The sequence below is a fragment of the Macrotis lagotis genome, chromosome 1 (genome assembly GCF_037893015.1).
Source record: "Macrotis lagotis isolate mMagLag1 chromosome 1, bilby.v1.9.chrom.fasta, whole genome shotgun sequence".
In the NCBI taxonomy this organism is placed as follows: domain Eukaryota; kingdom Metazoa; phylum Chordata; class Mammalia; order Peramelemorphia; family Peramelidae; genus Macrotis; species Macrotis lagotis.
Window position 1 is genome coordinate 829797159 of NC_133658.1, and position 21238 is coordinate 829818396.

General features: G+C 33.1%; 1 long non-coding RNA gene across 1 annotated transcript; it reads right to left on the minus strand.

Moving 5' to 3' along the window:
- Positions 1–4190: 4190 nt before the first annotated feature.
- On the minus strand, positions 4191–20964 carry LOC141508528 (uncharacterized). The gene is made up of 3 exons (XR_012474456.1): positions 20220–20964; positions 14602–14681; positions 4191–5187 (listed from the first exon to the last, which is right to left on the minus strand). It is a non-coding gene; the product is annotated as an uncharacterized LOC141508528 (long non-coding RNA).
- Positions 20965–21238: the final 274 nt, after the last annotated feature.

The window sequence follows — 21238 nt, forward strand, 5'->3', positions numbered from 1 at the left end:
GCTTGGGTTGTTATAGCCTTGCTTATTATCTAAGCACAGAGGGCAAAGGAGAAATCCCTCCCCCTGACCCAAACCAAGTAGAAGGTTGGGAGCTGGGGGTTGGGAATGAGGAGAGGGATGCAAATTTTACATTTAATAGTGGAACAATGGGAGTCAATTTATATCTCAGGAGCAGGCAGCATTCTATACTTTAACACAACCCAACAGCAAAAGTCTGCAAAATCCCTTTCCAACCACAAAATCTCCCCAAATCACAATTGTTGGCATCATTACTATTTTTGAAGCAGGGCACAGAGAAAAAGCTGTAACCCTTTCTGTATTGTGAAAGGTGTTTTCTATTTTCTACATAACCTAAACCACCTTGGACTGGAACATCATGCCTTTGTTGAACACCACCTGAGGGCAATGAGGGATAGGCACAGACATTGGAGAATACCAGGAATCAGGTGCTAAACCACTCCTCAAACACCACCCTTATCCCACCCACCAGAGAGGTGTTTAAGCAGACTTCCACCAAGGACTTCCCTTTTCTTCCTTCTTTGCTTTTCCCTCTTCTGGACAGAGGGAAGCTTGTCTAATGTCTCCATGTCAGACCCACAAGGTCTGGCCCGATGGTTAGAACAATAGGGCCCCACCTCCATATGGCTGGATCTATGTTGATCTAAGCTTCTCCCTCCTCTCTCTTTTCTAGATACAAGTTTTCTCTGTTTCTCTTCCAAGCCCTTCTCTTTCTCTCTTCTCTCTCCTTTATAGATGCAAGTTTTTCTTTCTCTCTTCCCACTTTTAAGCCTCTAACCATATAGCCCCAGCTCCATGTGGCTGGATCTATGTTGACCTAAGCTTCTTTTTCTCTCTTCTCTCTCCTCTTACCTTTCTAGATACAAGCTTTTCTCTTTCTTTCTCTTTTCAGTGTGACTACTTCCCCAGCTTGTAACTACAAATGTGGGCAGCTCCAGGCTGGACCCACATGAATCTAAGCCTAGTCATTTCTTAGGATTGTTTTCCCCTTTCCTTTTCTCTTTCCCCTCAAGCATTTTAGTCTTGACCTTTGTTATTCAAGCTGTCTTTTAAATAGCTTGTTATCTCTCCAGAGGTTTAATTTGTGAATTGTCTGTGGTCAGGAATATATGTAAACTTTGTGAATTAAAGTCTGAGCCTTTCACACCTAAGGGTCAACTTTGAGACTGAATGAACCCTGATCTTTAAGCCCTTTCTCTGAGGGCACCCCCTTTCCCATGATCCTTACTACTTATGTGAGAACAGATAATGTATCTCAGGAGACATTAGTTTTATATACCTAAAATCTTAAACTTCAAAGCACCATATAAATGTAAGTTATAATTCTTATGAAAATACTCATTCTCAGGAATATTAACTCACAAGAGAGGCAGAACTCTCGAACATGGTTCACCTGGTTCTTTTCCTCATCAGCTTCATGTCAGCATTAAACCTTTTTCTGTACCTATCTCATTTTCTGCCCTTCTCTGAAGTATATTCTCCTGAGGACCTCAATCATTCTTTTTATCACAGGGGGAAAATAGTCCTTAAAAGTACAACTCCTAATGTATTTCCCTGAGATGTCCAAACTTTAACAGATGCATTGTGCCTTTCACTCCTGTGGATTGCTCCATAATATTAATTCTCCCTCCTTTCAATTTTGTTAGTCAGTCTTGTTCAACTCTTTATAAGTCCCATTTGGGGTTTTTTTTTTTTTTTTGGTTTGTTTTGTTGTTGTTTTGAGAAAGATACTGGAGAAGAGTTTGCTATTTCCTTCTCCAGTTCATTTTACAGATGAAGAAAGAAGCAAACAGTGTTATGTCACAAGTTTCTGAGGCCAAATGTGAATTCAGCATCCACCTAAACTCCTCCCAGTCACTGGTATCCAAATCCTTTATTTCTTAACTTCCTTCCAAAAGGAAGAGGGGAATAAGCATTACGTTGTGCCAGTTATGTGCCAGTGAATTAAAGGAAATATTAGAGTTAGAGGAATTAGAAATTAGATATTAGAGAAATATGTCATACTAAATACAATTTTCTTTTGTGATGGCCTTGCATATACCATAGGTGTTTGATTTCCATCCTATTGTTAATTCAGATAAATAGCTCCATTGTGGGACACTTGGAAACTCAAGTAAAAGGGGCACTAAAGGTACTGAAATGTAAGTATCTCAGTTTCTTTCCAAAAGGCTTCCTCATGGAAAAAGAGGACTGACATGGTGGGAATCACCTCTTCCCCTAAATCCTTCCTTACTCTTTTCCCAGCACATACACCATGTTGCTCTCCTAGATAAATCTGGTCTTTACCCTTGAGGGGCTGTTAGCAACCCAGCTGCACTTGCAGCTGTCCCTAATTTTTCTTTCTTATGCTACTGTCCCTCTTTATGGCATTTATTCTCCTAGGGCAGTTGATGCAGTTGTGGCTAATCCCCTGAAGGGGATCTGTCACTTACAACTGCCTCCACTACTTTCATTTTCTCTCTCCTTTAGCTTCTGCTAACCACAGGAATATGTAATAACCCTTTTTTTTGGTCTCTAAATACTTCTGTCAAGTTTTTTGTGAATTCATTACACATTCTTGAACCTGAAACTAGACCACACTTCAACATTTTTAGACTTCCTTACCAGGAGCTGTTCTAAACAGTTTTCAAATATTGATCCTTACAACACCTATGTGAGGTGGGTGTTATCATCACTACTTTATATTTGAGGAACCTGAGGCAAACAGGTTAAAAGATTTGTCTGAGGTCACACAACTAAGTAGTTTTCTGAGGTCAGATTTAAATATGACTTCCTGCAGGACTAGTGCTTTACTTATTGAGCCACCAATTGTCCCAACCATCTCTACTTCCTTAAAACCTAAGGCTGGGTAAGAAATTTAAAGCTTCACATCCAACTTTCATTTTGAGCCCTGGCTTGCTTTTTCAAATCATCCTTCTCTCTCTTTTCTCTTCCTCTTCAGATATTTTTCTCTGTGTTATTCAACCACCCAAAATATTTTACTGCTAAGGGGATTTTTCAACTCTTTAGATCTTTTTGAAAAAAATTTTAAATTTTATTCATGACAATGGGATTAAGTGACTTGTCCAAGGTCACACAGCTAGGTAAATTTTAAATGTCTGAGGCTAAATTTGAACTCAGGTCCTCCTGACTCCAGGGCCAGTGCTCTATTACTGCACCACTTAGCTGTCCCTCTCTTAGACCTTTTGCTCTTACACTCAAAGGCAGTTTCCCCCCTTTGTTCTCCCAATATTTCCTAGAATTTATCTTGTTCTTTCAATTTTTTTTAATTAAAAAATATCTAACTATAGTCTCATCTAGTCTCAGATAGGAGGGTAAAAGGATTCATTTTCTTGTTTAGCCTTTTCTCACTTAGTAATGAATTGACTTCTTTTTATTTGATGAATTCAAATATAATATTCCCTACTTACCACCTTTCTTTTGAAAGAATGGCTTTATTTCCTCCCTTTGAGTAAAAGTACACCTTTTTTCATTATTGATTAGGCTCCATTTTAGAGGCATGAACTATTTTTTCTTTTGAATAGTATATTGAAAATTTTCCATCAATTTCTCATAACCTACTAATAGTCCTCAGGCAAGTTAGTACTGTGCCTAAAGTCAAGATGACAAGTTCAAATCTGGCCCCAGAAATTAGCTGTTTGACTTGGTACAAGTCACTTAACTTTTTTTCGCCTTAATTTCCTCATCTGTAAAATGAGGAATATAACAACTATCTCACATGGTTGTTGTGAGGATCAAATGAAGTAAAGCACTTTTACATAGTGTCTAGCACATAATAGATAACATATAGTTATTATATGTTAATGGGCTTTCTTTGCTGCCTAAAATATTAACTTTATCATGCAATTCTAAAGTTTGAACATGCTATTTCTTGTTGGACTTGACTTGGGGCTTCCTTTGAATTGATGTTCTGGGAATTATTAATTTTACTACATTGCTGGTCAAACAGTATATTGGAGTATTCTTTGAAGGCAATCTAGAAATCTGAAAATATGATAAAACGCTAATTATAACCTTTGACCCAATGTGTTTTTCCTAGGACTATGAAAAATGGAAAAAACTCCATTAAAACATAGGCATTTTATTTCAAATAATGAAAAATTATAAGAATTCCATAATAAAGGGAGAATGTTGAAATAAAGTACGTTTTACCAGTGTGTTAGAATATTATGTATTATTAAAATGACAAATATTAAGATTACAAGTATGGAAAATTTTTATATAGTAAAGTGAAGAAAATATAATTAGAAGAATGATATACACATTCTGTGACCATATTAAAAATAACATTAGCAACAAAAGTTTTATTTGTACATAGATCAAGAAAAAGCTCAGAAGGGACAGAGAACAAATAAGATGTTAGTGTTATTACTTTTCTCAAAGTTTACATTTTGTTTTTATCAAAACATAAATTATCTGCATTTCATAATTAGGGGGAAGTCTGTGTCCTCACTTTCTTTGTTTAATTCAATTCAGTAAGAACATTAAATACCTGTTAAGTGCAAGGCACTGTATTAGTCATGCAAGATATAAAATCAGAAGTTCTTGCCCTCAAGAAGATTACATTCCACAGCAGAATATAAGCAGATAAAAAAAAAAAGATCATTTGAGGAGGGATAGGTTTCTTGAGATTACTATTAAGTTTATAATAAAAAATGTCAAAAAATCACAACAATAAAACCTCACTGAGGTTAATAACTCTTCTCTATTGGGTTTTAGAGGTTCAATGGCATCAAATTGGAGGGGTACAAGGAGATGAGTATATAGAACATTTTTCCCTAAATATGCAAGAATGGATCCAATACTAACAACCCCAGTGAAGTCAGTATATTTACTCTGAATGTTATAATGGCATTAGTTATAATACCATGGAGAATCAATCACCTAGATTTTTTGGAATATTCAAATCAACACAGTTCAGAAGACAAAAAAGAATGACATTAAATTGAAAACAAAGAAACCTTTAATATTATGCTAATGAAAAATGTTATCAAATTGTTCAAACAATCCAATCAAACAACCTAGGAGAGAAGAGTCTGTACTTGCTGAGGAGATCTGTGCAGAATAGTCTCTGGATCTTTGTATTCATTGACTGGATTCATCACAGCTGTATATAGTTCACTATAGGCTCTGCAAACTAATTCTGTGGACTGTTTTATGATCTGCTCTCTATAAATAAACAAATAACATAGGAATAAACATTAAAATTCTAGATAAGCATAAGCTTGAATCAAACGCACACAATTCATTTTAATAAAAATATTTAAAGTATCATGGCTAATAGTGAATTTAAAAATTACACACATACATATGCTAACATGAATCACATTTTATATTTTATCTATGACATACAAAAGTGATTATTAAATTAATGTATATTACATATTCACAACTATGAAAATAATGCATAATTATCAGATCAGATATTATACAAAATAGTACAAGGGGTTGTATACAGTGTTAGAATGAAAGGATCTGAATCTGAATTCTAGTTCTGCTATTTACTACCTAAGCAATCTTAGACAAATCAAGTCAATTCTCTAGACCTCAGTTTCCTCACCTGTAAAATAAGGGAGATTGTATAAAAATTGGTATGAATATAATTTTGTGGTCATACAATCATTATATAGTGTAACTTTACAGAAATCTTAGCAAAACAGAGATGTAGTTATCTTCACAGCAACTTAAATTTTAAGATCCACCATTCATTATCATGAAGAGAATATTCTTTTCTTTTAAGGGTGACGTTTTCCATATAGATGTAGACAAAGGCAAATGTGCCTGGACTAGATAACTAGAAATTTTGTTCATATGACTTGACAACCTTCATGTGGAACAATAATCCTGGGCAAATCAAGGAGGTGCCACTGATCTAATATTTGTAGAATATATACTTGGGTGTTATTTTTCTAGGGTGGTAACTCCTACCTGAGATCCAATCATGTTCAAACCCAGCAATTTGAAGGCAACAGAGTTAAATTAATAGCACTGGATAGAAACTGTCATCATCCAGTAAATAAAAGTCATCTAAAAACTACACTGAATTCTTGCTTTATTCTAATACAGCTGTCACCAGTAATTTCTTTTTTTCTTTTTCTTTTTGCAAGGCAATAGGATTAAGTGACTTGTCCAAGGTCACAGAGTTAGGTAATTTTTAAGTATTTGAGAACAGATTTGAACTCAGGTCCTCCTGACTCCAGGTCGGTGCTCTATCCACTGTGCTCTATCCCTAGATGGCCCTGGTAATTTTAAGTTCATAAACACTGAGATTAGAACTTAAAAAAAAGAAAAACTTAACTTTTTAAAAATAGGAAATCCCTAATTAAGAATGTAAAATTTTGTAAGTATATTATCTAGAATTTACAGAATCACAAAATTTAGAGCTAGGTGGGATTTCAGTTATCATTTACTTCAAATTCTTCATGTTTCCAATGAAGAAACTGGCCCACAACAGCCATGACTTGACTATGATCATTTTTTTGGAATAAAACTACTATGAGACAGGTACTGTAAAAATCCTCAAACAGATATTATTTCATTTAATCCTGACAACAACCTAAGGGGTAGGTGCGATTATCCCTATTTTACAGGTGATGAAACTGAGGCAAAAAAAAGCGAAATGCCACTTAGAATCATAGAGATAGGAACTGCCGGAGGCTAGATTTGAACACAGGTTTTCTGGATTCCTGGGCCAGCTCTATCAACTATGTCACCTTATCTGAATGTTTACCAAACTATCACACACAAAAGGCTAGCTAATGCATAACTTAACTAAAATGCTACAGTAGGAAATATTTTTATTTTAGTATTAGCAATGAAGCAAAACAAAAACATAATAAAGCTGAGTCAAGATGAGTACCCAGATAATCCTGGGTTCTGGATAGCTTTGCCTGCAGAGAATGTACTCTGATAAGTATTCTGCAGAATAGGAAAAGCTTCTTATATGGTTATGTGTAGAGAGGCTCACCAACCGAAATGATTTCTCTTTTGTCTACAGCAATCCATTAAGCTGTCTAATGAGGCAAGTAAAATTTTCTAAAATTAATTCTCATCGCTATTACTCTAGGATATCTGTATTACTTATTTCTTTGTATTTATTTAGAGCAGAAACCATTTTTCCATCCAACATAGGTCTGTCTTTTCTCACTTCTTTCATTCTATTAAATACAATATGAATTTCATAAAAGAACCCTAAATTGAGGTCCTAAGTTCCTCCTTCAATAGGTTTTATACCACTGAATAAATAACACCTTGGAGTCTCAGTTTCTTTAACTGTAAAACTGTTGCAAGGATGAAATGAGTTAATATAAATGTAATTTCTTTTGGTTTCAGATGTTTAAATCTTGTTTCTGGCTTCCTCTGACCTCGACAAAGGAAGCAGAAGAAAGCTATGATGGTTTAAAGAGTCTTTAGGCCAGACCCTCTATTAGAACAACAAACCCTTTAAAATTAAATAGAAAACCTCCTTGGGAGTCCTCAAGGAAGAACTGTTTCATTTCATTCAAATTTTGTTTCTGGTCAGAGAAGGGGAGCTGAAGTAGTGAAAAACAAAAACAAAATTTCAGTTTAAATCTAAAACTTTTGGCACCAGATAATCTGAAAGGTAAACTACTATAAGAATTAAGTAATCTAGATAAGGGAACCAAGGGCAAATTCATATGCATGTCCAGAGATGGTGAAAGGAGAAAGAAAAGAAATGAAACACGGGGAACGGAGACAGCCATACTGTCTGTCCCACCTGGCTGCTGACCTACAGGTAGGCTCGTACTTGGCTCCTGCATGCTCAAGAATCCTCCAAGGCCAGATCCTGGGAATTTCTTTCTGGATGCATCCTGACCTGGGAAGTTCCTAGGATTGTGTATAATGGATGTTGAGGAGTACATGCTGAGTAATCTGGGGAGCATGTCCTCCCCTATTCTCAAACACACAGAATTGATCATGTCACTGATGATAACACTTGGTAGTATGTCAAGGTATGGGTGTGTGTGTGTGTGTGTGTGTGTGTGTGTGTGTGTGTATATTTATGATTGGATTTAATGGATGAGAATAACTTACAACCATTAAAATAAAAAATGATATGTTTAGAGAAAGCAGCTAGATAAGACTAGTGATTAATGTTAAGACTTAGAGTTAAGAAGACTTATATTCAAATTCTGCCTCAATCCTCATTAGCTTTTTGATCCATGTCAAGTTATTTAACCTATTCCAGCCTCTATGCCTTCATTTGGAAAAGAGGAATAATCATAGTAATTCTACCCCAAAGTTATTAAGAAAATGAAATGTGATAATATATGCAAAACACTTTGCAAATCTTAAAGAGTTCCATCAAAGTTATCTATTTTTCTTTCTTTCTTTCTTCTTTTTTTTTTGCAAGGCAAATGGGGTTAAGTGGCTTGGCCAAGGCCACACAGCTAGGTAATTATTAAGTGTCTGAGACCAGATTTGAACCCAGGTACTCCTGACTCCAAGGCCAGTGCTTTATCCACTACACCACCTAGCCACACCAAAGTTATCTATTTTTCTAAAAGCCTTCAAGAGTTTATATTATTTTAAGTATTCTCTTGCTGCTTGCAATATCAATTTCCTTCTTGAATCTTTTCTTTTTAGAAATTGCAAGGATGAATTTTAGCTAGATCCAGAATGATAAATTCTAAGTCATTCCTAATCCACAGAATTCCTAAAGATTCAATAGTTTATATTGCCAGGTTATTCTTGTAATTAAAACATGATCTGACAACTAACAGCAACCAGATGCCTCAGCTTAGTCATGTGTTTCTAAAAAGAAAGAGTATCTGTCCTCTTGTCACTTAAGGGGCAGGAGAGGAGAATGTGTGTGAGTTAAGAGAACTGGTAATGACAACAAACTGACTGTATTCCTCCTACAAGGTCACAAGTCAGAACGCAAATATAGCTCCACATGGCTCTTTTAGGCCTTGAGCACATTGGGTTTGGACCTAGAATTTTACTGCAAGGGCCAGTTGTTCTCTTTCAGATAATTATATTTTATTAAAAAAAAACTCTAATAGAGATAGAAAAGTGTCTTAAAAAGATATTGATACTCCTCCACCCATGCTACTATTAAAACACTAATTTAATAATTTCATATTTTGTTTCATGGTCCCCCTTCTGTCCAGAAGGAGTGGCTAAAATATTCTTATGTGATTTAGTATAGTAACTATTATAGTTGATTCATTATTTCAGAAAGGAAAAAAAAATCTTTGAAAAGACAGATCAGTTGCTACTGCACATTAAAAAAGGAGAAAAATTTTTCAATGCATTATGAACAAATCCCAGAATAGTGGTTGGTAGATAAATTTATATATTCATCTAGTTAAAAAGACAAAGTTATAAAAATGTACTGGCAAAAAAAATATTAAGCTACATCATCATGAAAACTGTTAAAACATTTTATGGAATGATTAGTGTGAAACTGAAAGAAGATAATATTATTCATGCTTAAAATATACTTCAAGGAATTATTTTATTTTAAATTAATTTTAAAGCACTGAGCTATGATGATAAATGAACTCTCTCACTTCTAGTAACTAGTATGGTTGTCATTAATCAGTACTTCAGCATTCAGTTACCATAACAACTTGATACAATCTTTATCATTACCATAAATCTAACAGTTCTAAAAATAGTTTATTTCAACATTCAGTTTCTGTGATTTGAAAAACAGAGCTTTATTACAGAGTCACAGCTAAGGGGGGGGGCAACTTAATGCTAATGAGAAGGAATTAAAGAAGTCAAAAGACTGGTTCAAATCTAGGCTCTACCATTTACTTTTTGTGTGTGTTTCAGCAAATCACTTAATGTGCCTGGGCCTTTGTTTCATCATCTGTAAAATGAGGATAGACTAAATTATATCTTAAGTTCTTTTCTAGTGCTCAATTCTATGCTCCTAAATGACCAACATCTACAAATTAAAAAAGGTTACATATAGAGTTTAGTCATAGCATCAAGGAAATAAATCTAGGAGGGATGTTAAAGGTGATCCTTAAGTTTTATCCATACAAGAACAAGCTAAAATATTCCTGATGTTTAGCACATAGCCTCTAAAATTATAAGCCATAGGGTACTCATTATTTTATGAAGCAGTTCATGAATATTAAATGGGCTGTATACTAAGCCTGTGGTTATAAAGAAGACATTTATTCCTTTTTATTGTTATTGTATAAAAATTATCACACTATTAATTCAGACCATTCTTCCCACCTTTTTTGTTGAGCAAAGGGAGATTTTTGGGGAGAGACTATGCTAATTGCCTTTTATAATATTAACTTCAAAAGTTAAGGTCATATTCTAAACATCTTTTACTTCCCTTTATTAAAATAATATTTATTTATTTATTATTTTTAGTTTTTGCAAGGCAATGGGGTTAAGTGGCTTGCCCAAGGCCACACAGCTAGGTAATTATTAAGTGTCTGAGTCCGGATTTGAGCTCAGGTACTCCTGACTCCAGGGTCGGTTCTCTATCCACCATGCCACCTAGCCACCCTTTAAAATACTATCTATTAAACACTATACACCACATGATGTGAGAAGAAAAGGAAGGAAAATAGAGTCCCTGATGGAATCAGGGAAAAATCTGATATTCTGGCTGAAAATACACCCTTAAGAGACCTTGTCACTCATACACAAGTGAGGGCACAAGACTCGGGAATAATGCAAATGTTTTATCTAAGGCTCTAGAGTCACAGTCTAGTTCACTAGCATTGCTGTGGATAAGTTCACTGGCACCCCCTTGTCTTTGTGGGCCTTCACTGATTCTGAGCTTTTCTTGCTTTCCTGTATCCACAGACTTTCTGAACTTTTGATTTGGGCCTTTTACATGAATCAATTTGCTCTTTACTAGATCACAAAGTCTTTATTTTTATTTCTTTCATTTTAAGAAAATTGATTAAATGACTAAAGCTGAATAGAAAGTTTGACCTTCAAGTACAGCATTCAGATGAAGCATAGAAAAGGTGGATGGGAAGGGACTTAATGTTGTTGAACTATGTGTATTCCTGCATGAGAAGTTGATACTGAAAGTAGATTCAATTTCTGGTGGAAATAACAATGCAAGAATTCTATAGGAAAGGGGAAAGGCTTCTTATCATTGCAACCTCAGTGAGACAGTTTATATCTCCTTTATATACTTAGCAGACATTAGAAAATCTAGGTTTTTCTTCTGCCGAATCCTACTAAAAAGATAGTGTGGTCCAAGATCTGAAGAACTGATCACAACACCACAAAGACCTAGAGAAGCCCTGCCTCTGACACATCCTGGCTATGTTATCGAAGAGTCATTTCATCAGTCTCTCAGTGCTTGAGGGAACTTTTCAAGACCATAAATTGCAGAGAAGGCATTTTTCAGTTTTGTTCCCTATGCCAAAGCAATCACAAGTCCAGTCCCATGTCTACCAAATTATGGAATTTTTGAAAATCAATTTTCCTCCTTTCTACTTTGATTTCTGTGATTTTTTGAAATGTCTCCTATTTACTTAATATAATTGTCAAACTTGAGATGATCAATGATAGATACCATAGAGCAATTAAAAAAATGAGGAATGATAATTCACAGGAATCAAAACTATGGAGGCAAAATTGAAAAAACTCCTTAAATTTTCAAGAGTAAGTTTTTGCTGGATTTGGAGTAAAGACCTAGATTTAAATCCAACTCAGACACTCACTTGTTGTATGACTCTGGGCAAGTCACTCTAAAGCCTTATTTTGCTCATCTGTACAAGGGGACTAATAAGAGCCTTACAAAGACTGTTCTGAAGCTCAAATGAGCTGATAAATATAAAGCACTTTGCAAATCTTAACTATGAGAAAATAATATATCCAGTATTTATAGAAAAGATTAGGTCCAAATATATAGTATATTCATATTGGTGTGTATGTATATCTATATGTTCCATCTCTAAATTGTCATTAGGAAAGCAAAGTAATATGCATTATCTGGAAGATATACAAAACTATTTTTCATTTACCAGTGAATGAAAACTATAATATACAGTTTTTTGGTGAAAAGAAACTTTCTTTCCTTTTGTTTAATGTTATATAAGTTAAAAAAACTACATTTTGATCTTATCGAAATAAGGACAAAATTATTGTTTTCAAAGTAGGGAAGTCTGCTGACCATAAAAACAAAGATGTAAAAATTCCTCATTAAAATTCCTAAATGTTCCTAAAATATTTCACTTACCAAAATAAAGTCTGAATTTCTCAATATATTTCTAAAGTAACTATCATATTTTCTTTTCACTTAGAGAAAAAACTTAGAGGAATATTGGAATTATTAACTAAAATTCATTATAGAATACTTTTCAAAATAGCATTTTATTTTTCTAAATATGAAGTCAGTTCATTTGAAACTTCAGAGGAAACAATAAATTTAGATTTTGTTAATACATTTTAATTTATATTATTGACTATGATCATAGTATTTAAATCTTATATTAGCAAAGTACAAATCTACAAAACTAAGAAATTCAGAATTATAAAAAATATTTTTTCATGATCATCAGAAATTGTTAGCTTTAATTTATGAAATGGGCAGTGTAAATGGATAATAATGGAATAATATGCTTTTTTTTTTAGAATATATTCACTCTAAACTGCATTTGGTAAACTAGACCTCCACATGACATATTATTGAGTCTCCTCACTAACCTCATCACTCCTCTTCTCTGGCTGCATTAGCTTGCTTGGTTTCTCTCAAATAATATAATATTCAGAACTAAATAGTCCAGGTATAGTCTTCTGCTCAATATAAAGCATTTTTCTCAGATGACAGTAATTCACAGAATTTTGGCAAAGATGTGAGTTTTAGAGCTGCCAAAAACCTGTCAGCATGGAACTGTTTGGGCTTTAAGCCAATCTTAATGAGACTCCAGAGGTTAGGGAAAGAAATATAACTACTTAAAATGTCCCATACTATTACTAGTATCTTTAATTTATATTTAAGCATTAATCATTTTAACCAGGGGAAGAATTTATTCTAGTTTACTTAGCTAGTAAGACAAAAAATTGCTCTTTATGCCGTTATTGTAATTTAATAATTATAGTCATTTAAAAATAAAATTATATAAATCAAAAATCCAGATCATTTTATATATATGTATGCATGTATATTTATACTGAATAAATATCAGTAATAATAAAATTTTTCTCCTATTGACTAAGTAAAAATTAGTTCATTTTAATAAACTTTCACACAGCAAATCATTAAAAATGTAATAATTTATAATATAGTTGATTTTCCCCATTCCAAATTACAATATATTATAAAATCTTCTCATACTAATATAGTCAATGTAAAACTACAAATTAATATATTCAGTCTCTCAGTGTTTAAACTTGATCCTAAATCAAATAAGTAGATTATTTTATAGATATTGTTCAGCTAATTTAAAACTGGCATTAGAAGATAAAAAAGATTTTATCTTTTTTGTCAGGTATAACTACATGGACTTAATCTGTATTTGAAATCATAGAATCTTAAGAATTAGAAGAGATTATAATATATAATAAATATAATAAATATAATAAATATAATATAATATAATATAATATAATATAATATAATATAATATAATATAATATAATATAATATAATGTAATGTAATGTAATATAATATCTCCTAGGACATTACCCTAGCCAATGAAAGAAAACCCGCAATAGGATATTCAGCCTCTGACTGAATATTTGCAGTTTTTAGCAATTCCACCCATCAAGTTGGCATATTCATTCCATTGTTGACAAATTCTCATTGTAAGAGAATTGTTCATATTGGTTTTCTGTCCTTTCACTAACCTGATATCTTTTCTGGGAATACCTTGGTTTATCAATGCCCTCCTGAAAATATGATTCTCAGAAATGAACACAATAATATAGATGTTTGATCAGTGCAAAGTACTGAGAGAATAACAGCCCCTCCCCCATTCAAGTGGATATTTTCAATTTGTAATATATCTAAATTATATAATAGAGAATAAAATAATATATTCAGAGATTCACAGAACCAAAATAATCTGTAAAATATAATACTTAAGAGTATTTCAGTATGAATATACTATTTGATTTCCATCAAAATTCATTACATTCCATTACAATCTGCTCATGCATAAGATCCTGGAACCATAACCTCAGCAATAATACAACTATCTATTTATTTATCTATCAATCTATCTTTCTAACCCTCATCTATCTGTCATCTATCTTTCTAACAGAGAGAGTAACTGGAATATATAACCTAAGCAAACAGAAGGCAGAATGGTACAATGGAAAGAGCATGGATTTGCAGAATGGCTCAGTTCTCAGGCCTGTTATATTTTATATATATGACCATGGAAAAGTGACTTAACCTTTCTGAATCTCAATTCCCTTATCTTTAAGCTGAAGGGTGTTTGAATTAGATAACCCTTAAGGTTACTTCTATAATTATATCATATATGATTAAATTTCATTCTACAATATTAATAATGCTATAATTCTTACAGTTTTAGTAGAAATTATGTTGAAGGATAAATTAATTTGTACCTAATTAATACTTTAATGATTACGATTTATTTAAGGTATGAAAAGCTTACTTTACTGTGGCACTTAGAAGGAAATTCAGCTGTGGCATTAACAAGTTATCTGGGGCAGAAAGATAGCGATCAAACTGAACCTGAAAAGAGAAGAAGATAAATTGTAAGGTATACCGAAATACTCCAAAATAATGGACATTTCTTTTAAGGAATTATTTAGAAACAAAACTCACTGATCTGAATTAGTTATATTTTTCTCTTACTATAAGAATCTCTCAGGGTGGTTAGGCGGCACAGTGGATAGAGCATCAGCCCTGGAGTCAGGAGGACCTGAGTTCAAATGTGATTTCAGACATTTAATAATTATTTAACTGTATGACTTTGGGCAAGACACTCAACCCCACTGCTTTGCATAAACCAAAAATAAATAAGTAAAAATTTCAATGTTTATTATATTTGCTTGAATTTCCATTTTATTTTTTAATTGAAATTTTATTTGATTTTCCAATTACATGCAATGATAATTTTTCAATATTCATCCATTTGTAAATTTATGCTTTCACATTTTTCTACCACCCTTCCTTCTCCCTCCCCCACTCCCCAAGGCAGCAAATAGTCTAGTAAAAATTGTATATGTACCTTCATGTTGAACAAATTTACCTATTAGTCATTTTGTGAAAGAGGAATTAGAACTAAGGGGAAAGAAAAAACATGAGAAAGGAAGGAAAAACATAAGAGAAGTTTTTAAAAAGTGAACAAAGTAGGCATTCAGGTTCCATGGTTTTCCTCTGGATGTGGATGGCATTGTCCACAACATATCTCTCAGGGTTATTCTTGATCTCTGAAATGCTGAGAGGAGTTGCATCTTTGATCATCTTGCAATGTTGTTAAGATATAAAATGTTCTCGATTCTGCTCACCTTACTTAGTATCAGTTCATAATTCTTTCTATGCTTCTCTAAAGTCCAACTACTCATGATTTCTTATAGATCAATAGTACTCCATTACATTCATATACCAGAACTTTTTCCGCCAAACCCCAATTGATGGGCATCTCCTCAATGATTATTTTTGAATGAGTTTTTCCCATTTTTTTTGTGATTTCTTTTGGATATAGGCCTAACAATGGTATTGATGGGTCAAAGGGTATGATCAGTTTTCTTGCTCTTTGGGTATAGTTCCAGATTGTTCTGCAGAATGGCTGTATCAGTTCACAACTTCACCAACAATGCATTAATATCCTAATTTCCCCACATCCTCTCCAACATTTATCATTTCCTTTTTACCTTAGTCAATTTGATAGGTGTGAGATGGTATCTCATAGTTGTTTTAATTTGCTTTTATTTAATCAATAATGATTTGGAGCATTTTTTCATATGATATATAGATATAAATTTAATTTCTTCATCTGGAAACTACCTATTTATATCTTTTGACTATTAATCAACTGAGGAATGAATTGTAACCTTATAAATTTGATTCAATTTTCTATATATTTTAGAAATGAGACCTTTATTAGAATCACAAGCTGTGAAAATGGTTTCTCAGCTTTTTTATTTTCCTTCTAATCATGACTGCATTGGTTTTATTAGTGCAAAACTTTTAAATTTAATATAGTCCAAATCATCCATTTTGCAATTTATATGTTCTCTACTTCTTGTTTGATCATGAATTTCTCCATTTTCCATAGATCCAACAAATAGGGTATGTCTTGTTCTTATCTAAATCCTGTACCCATTTCAACCTTATTTTGGTATAGTGAGTGAGATGTGAATCTATGCCAGTTATTGTCATATTATTTTCCAGTCTTCTCAACAGTTCTTGTCAATTAATGAGTTCTTATACCAGAAGCTAATGTGTTTGGATTTGTCAAACAGTAGAATACTATGGTTGTAATTTACTACTGTTTCTTTGGTACCTACTCTAATCCACTGGTTCATTACTCTATTTCTTAATCAGAACCAGGTAGTTTTGATAACTTCTGCTTCATAAAAGTTTTAGATCTAGTACAGATAGGCTACCTTTCTTTGCATTTTTTTCGTCAATTGTGAATTCCCATTTTATAAAGTTACCATCAATGTCAGAGAATTAACAAAAAACCCATCTCAAATCTTTTTTTTTTAGGATTTTGCACAGCAATGGGGTTAAGTTGACTTGCCCAAGGTCACACAGCTAGGTAATTAGTTGGGGTCTGAGGCCAGATTTGAACTCAGGACCTCCTGTCTCCAGGGCTGGTGCTCTATTCACTGCACTACCTAGCTGCCCCCATCTCAATTCAGTTTTTTTTAATTGTATTTTCCCCCAATTTTTAACATTCATTTCTTTTTTTAAAATTTTGAATTCCAAATTCTAGGCTTTCCTTACTCCCCCTCTCTTTGAGATGGTAAGTAATCTGATATAGATTTTACATGTGAAATCATGTAAAACATTTTCATATTAATCATTTTGCACATGGAAATTCAGAAAGAAAGAAAAGAAGGAAGGAAAAAAGTTAAGAATAGTATGCTTCAGTCTATTAATACTCCATCAGTTCTTTCTCTGTAGTCAGAGAGCATTTTTCATCATGAGCCCTTTGGGATTGTCTTGGATCACTGAATTGCTAAGAATAGCTAAGTCAATTCAGATGTTCATATGTACAATATTCTGGTTCTGTTCACTTCACTTTGTATCTGTTCATGCAAACCTTTCCAAGTTTTTCTGAAATTTTCCTGCTTGTCATTTCTTATATCACAATAATATTTCATTATAACATTATACCACAACTTGTTTAGTCGGTTCCCAATTGATGGGCATCCCATCAATTTCCAATTCTTTACCAAAAGAACTGCTATAAATATTTTTGCCTTATCATTTCTTATTGAACAATAGTATTCCATTATATTTATATATCAATCATTCCTCAATTGATAGGCATCTCAATTTCCAAATCTTTGCCAAGACACACTCACAAAAAAACTGCTATAAATATTTTTGTACATATGGGTACTCTTGTCTTTTTATATAATCTCTTTGGGATACAGGTCTAGTGGTGATATTGCTGGATCACAGTATTATATACCGTTTTATAGTCTTTTGGATATAGTTCCAAATTGTTCAAAAAAAAATGTTGCATCAGTTCATAACTTCAGTGCATTATAGTTCTCCAATTTTCCCATATCTTCTCCAATATTTATCATTTTCCTTTTCTATGTTGATCAATCTGATAGGTGTGAGGTAGAACCTCAGAGTTGTTTTAATTTGCATTTCTTTAATACTAATGATTTAGGGCATTTTTTCCATGACAATAGATAGTTTTGCTCTTCTGAAAACTACCTATTCATATCTTTCGACCACTTATTTATTGGCGAATGGCTTCTATTCTCATGAATTTGTCTCAATTCTCTATATATTTGATATGAGGCCTTTTCAGACATTCTTGGTGTAAAAATTTTCTTCCAGATTTTTGCTTTCCTTCTAATCTTTGTTGCATTGGTTTTGACAGATTGCCTGTACTTTATATAATCAATGAAACCACAGGGCTAGTCTCTTGCTAGTCTCTAAATTCTTATAAGTAATCTAATTTCTGCTAAAACATTGATTACATATAGTAAAGTTTTGACAATTCCTTTTATTGTTCATCTGTTGTGATTTCACCTTGGTTTTTCTTTTTTTTGAGAAGGGGTAGTGATTTGATTTTCCTTCCTTTTCTTTTTGAATAAGCTTATTTGTTACATTTGTTTAAAGAACCAACTTTAAGGGGTGGCTAAGTAGTGCAGTAGATAGAGCACAGGCCCTGGAGTCAGGAGTACCTGAGTTCAAATCTGGCTTCAGACACTTAATAATTACCTAGCTGTGTGGTCTTGGGCAATCCACTTAACCCCATTACCTTGCAAAAAAAAAAACCTTCAGACACTTAATAATTACCTAGCCGTGTGGTCTTGGGCAAGCCACTTAACCCCATTACCTTGCAAAAAAAAAAACCTTAAGAAAAAAAGAACCAAATTTAAGATTTATCATTTTTATAATTTTTTGTTTTTCACTTTTTAAATTTAACTTTTCTTTTTATATTTTATTTTTAAGTTATAGAATAAAATAAGCATTTACATAACAAAGTATAATTTAAAAAAGATGAAATTACAAATCTGCTTTGTACAACTTGTTATTGCTTTTAAAGACATAATAAAGTTAAGGGACGGCTAGGTGGCACAGTGGATAGAGAACCGGCCCTGGAGTCAGGAGTACCTGAGTTCAAATTTGGCCTCAGACACTTAATAATTACCTAGCTGTGTGGCCTTGGGCAAGCCACTTAACCCCATTGCCTAGTAAAAACCTAAAATAAATAAAAAAATAAATGAATGAATGAAGATATAATAAAATTTTAATGGAAATTTCTTCCCCCCCTCCTTCTCCTCCCTCTCCTACTCCCTGCCCTATAGATGGATTTCCCTATAAATGTTCAAGATTTCTTAGGTGTTGATTTTGGGTTTGTTTGCTTAATAGATTTTAAATTACATACCTAAATCATTCATCTTTTTTTTTTTCAGTTTTATTAATGCTTGCTTTCAGACACATAATTTTTTCTTCTGAGGGCTGTTTCAGCTGTATTCTGGAAGTTTTTCATCATTATCATGCTCTATTTATTATTAATCTTTCTATGCTTTGTTCTTTCACTCACACATTATTCAGGATGTTGTTATTAAGATGTCATTTAGGTTTGTATCTAGTGTTTGCTCCCCTGAATTAATTCCTTGTTAATTGTTTTATGGTCTATAAAAGATGTGTTTATTATCTTGTAAGGCAGTTGGAGGTAAAATGATGAAAATACTGGTCTTTAGTCAAGAAGATCTGAATTTAACTTTAGACACTTTAGATACCTATTAGCTTTTGACCTTGGGCAAGTGGACCCACATTTCAAGGATAAATAACTAGGGTCAAATGAGATTGTGACTTGCTCAAGGACTTGTAGACAATGTCACAAGTAACCACTGGCCTCAAAACTTTTGACTCTAAAGCCAATCAAGATGCCTTCTACATAAGCAAACTGCTCCCTGGCCTTCAGAATATCAATTTCCCAAAGTCAGTTTATCAATGTTACAAAGTTTGTAAATACTTTGATATTCTTATGAATTATCATACGCAGAAGTAATATAATTGATGGTAACATTTAAAATATATTTAACTTAAATTTAAGTTCTATCTTAAAATTTTGGGTGTGAGAGATCATGTAAATAAGGCTGTATGACTGCATATGAAAATATATATTTATGAATAATTATGTGCACACATGTATAATATATAATTATTTAAATATGTCATAACTCTCAGTAAATATGTCTGTATACAATACAGACATGAATTGAGTGAATACCAGTAGACTGGTGCTCATTGTGTCTTAGGGTTATAATTTGGAGATTTAGAAATATAACACTATATAAAAATATGTTCTGTTAGGTTACATTAGAACACTGTAGAATATATATGTTTCAGTGTTTGTAGTATATAAAGATATAAAAATGTCTGAGTCAATGAAATATCAGTGACATAACTGTTCTTAAACCAATATAAATACTACATGTTATGGGCAAACAAAAACAAAATTCACAAGACAAATTATATCTAGAAGGGAGGCGACATTAAAGAAAAAAAGTCTTCAAGAAATACAAACGGTAATGCTTTGATATAAAATAAGGGTTTTCTCACCATTGCTGCCTTCAAAGAGACTGAATCCAGGCTCGGCAAGTTAGCTAAGGGACCCTGTAAAAAGGCAAGTAGAGACAATATATAGTGTTATAGATGAGACAGCATAGTATAGTGGATAAAGAAATAGTGACCTAATATCCCTGGAGGATCTAGATTCAAAACTTACCTATGACATTTACTAGATGTTTGATTCTGGACAAATTATTTAGGTACCCATGACCAAGAAAACTCTCTAAAATATTGAGTTGAAGTTGCCAATCTCCATTACTATGGGAAGTTTCTCTCCAGGAGCTCCTCATACTGATGAAAAACAGGTCTTATTTAAAAATATATTATATGGGGGATAGTTAAGTGGTGCACTGTATAGAGCATTGGCCCTGGAGTCAGGAGGGCCTGAGTTCAAACGTGTACTCAGAGACTTAATTATTTAGCTGTGTGACCCTGGGAAAGTCACTTAACTCATTGTCTTGCAAAAAGCAATCTAGATTTATAGCTATTTGTGTGTATGTGTGTGTGTGTGTGTGTGTGTGTGTGTGTGTGTGTAAAATATAGAATTCTATCTTTTGCAGCTTGGTCTCTAATTTCAAATGACTAGAAAGAATACTTTGCCCAAATAAAAAAACAACAACATATTTTACAATTACAGATATTGCCACATCACCTTCCCTTATTGAAAGAGCTTCAATGGCTCCTAATTGCCCCTGGAATAAACTACAACTTCTTCAACCTAATCTTTTTTTTTTGTTTTTTATTTTTTATTTTTTTTAAATTAATTTTTATTAAAGATATTATTTGAGTTTTACAATTTCCCCCCAATCTTGCTTCCCCCCCCCCACCAGAAAGCACTCTGTCAGTCTTTACTTTGTTTCCATGTTGTACCTTGATCCAAATTGGGTGTGATGAGAGAGAAATCATATCCTTAAAGAGAAGAGAAGTCTAAGGTATCAAGATCAGACAATAAGATATGTTTTTTTCCCTAAATTAAGGGGAATAGTCCTTGCACTTTGTTCAAACTCCAC